This window comes from Octopus bimaculoides, chromosome 18 (genome assembly GCF_001194135.2).
Source record: "Octopus bimaculoides isolate UCB-OBI-ISO-001 chromosome 18, ASM119413v2, whole genome shotgun sequence".
Classification (NCBI taxonomy): Eukaryota; Metazoa; Mollusca; class Cephalopoda; order Octopoda; family Octopodidae; genus Octopus; species Octopus bimaculoides.
Window position 1 is genome coordinate 41,752,999 of NC_068998.1, and position 1,935 is coordinate 41,754,933.

The 1,935-nt window shown below is 38.6% G+C and overlaps 1 long non-coding RNA gene across 1 annotated transcript in view; it reads right to left on the minus strand.

Annotated features, from left to right (window-relative positions):
* Positions 1–1,935, minus strand: part of LOC128249818 (uncharacterized) — a 254,783-nt gene that overhangs the window by 140,747 nt on the left and 112,101 nt on the right. The gene's annotated exons all lie outside the window — the stretch shown is intronic.

Genomic DNA, 1,935 nt, shown 5'->3' on the forward strand with positions numbered 1-1,935 from the left:
ATATATATATATATATATATACAGTATATATGTGGGTGTATGTGAGTGTGTGTAAAGTGGGGTTATACCGTCTTCTCTTCATATTAATATTTATTAAATGAACGTGTAAGAACCATCGCGCTGCGGGCGGTTTTCTATTAGACGTCACGATAACGGTAAACCCTAGACACACATATATACGCGTGTAATTGTGTGCGTGTCTGTGTGTCTGTGTGTCTGTGCATGTGTGTGTGTGCGTATGTGTGTGTGTGTGTGTGTCTGTGTGGCATAAGGACAAATTCGCAGCAGATGCTACAGGTCAGAGACTGGACTTCATATTCATCGTAGACTTTCGTTTGCCTTATACTCCCCCTCTGGCGCTCTTATTATTCTAAAACAGTCAGTTGTCTCCAATCAATCAATCTATCTATCTATCTATCTATCTATCTGTCTATTTTCCATCTATATCTCTGTCTGAGAACTAACTTTTCTCTCTTACTCCCCCATCTCACACATATATACTTATGTGTGAATATGTCAATGTGTTCGCACTGAACGTCTTTATTCGGTAATAGATTCTATGTATCGTTTATATGAGTTCAAATCTGGGTAGTTCAACGTTGCCTTCCATTTCCATAGGACCCGACATTGCTATATTTCTCAAGATACGACCTGCTGTGGTTTCCTTTGTTTTTAATTAATGAAGTTATGTGGAGAGGCACATTGTGAGGAAAATAAAACTAGTGAATGGGCGCTTTGAGTACCACTAAGATTGATGAAATGTGGTAGGCAATTACTTATATTGTTCTCAAATTTTGGCACAAAGCCAGCAGCTTCGGAAGAGGCTGCTAGTCAATCACATCGACGCCAGTAACAAAACCTGTAATTTTTTTTTATCAAACCCGGAAGGATTAAACACAAATGTGATCCCTGCAGAATTTGAACTTAGAAATTAAGGACGGACGAAGCATTTCGCCCGGCTAAGAATTCTGGCCGCTCACTGCCTTAAAGACATAATTACTTCTATTACAAGTCTAAATGACTTTAAGTTCGCCATTATTTTCTTGCAACGGAAGTCAATTATGTATACGAAAAAATAAGTGTCAATTAGGCGTAGCTTTGGGTATAAGCGCAAGAAATACTGCATGTTAAGAATTTTGCTTCGCAACCATATCAATCCCGCTGCGTGTCACTTTGCAACTATCTTCTACAATAGCACCATTCCGACCAATGACTTGTGAGTAGATTTAGTAGACGGAAACTGAAAGTAGGTAACCGCATATGTATGTATGTGTGCGTGTGGGGGTTTGTGTATATGTCTGTGTATATGTCATTGTGCATTGTTTGTCCATCACCGATACTTCAACATCACCGGTGCTGGTTTTGCAAAAGAAACCGATTGAATAACTACCAGGTTTACAAGAACAAATAAAAATGAAACTGGGGTCGATTTGTGCGAATAAAGTATTCATGGCAATGACCCAGCATGGCAGCAGATGAATGAGTGACAAAAGAAAAATACAAAAACATAAATAAGGACGCAGTAGATTAGTTTCATCCGTTACAAGACTTAGTTAACTCTTCGGAGTAATAACTATTGAGAAAAACAGAAAAAGGTAAGAAATAACAATGACAGACAAAAGGGGAAAACCAGCCGCCATTGGTGAAAATGAAAAACGATACTGCGCAGAGAATGTTACAAAATATTTCGAGCACTTCTGGGGCTTTACTGTCGCCTGAGGGTTGATATTTCAAGGGGGTGAGATATATGCAATTGAAGTGGGCGGGACAAATGTACGCATTGAAAGAATCCAAGACGAAACGAAGTATATTTAAAATGGTTGAGAGGAGATTAATTATCAATGTGTGGCATGAAGCTTTATAGATCACTGCTGACGTATTCCTTAAATATCGTCTACGGAGAATATTGATGATGACAATTATGCCACATTGATT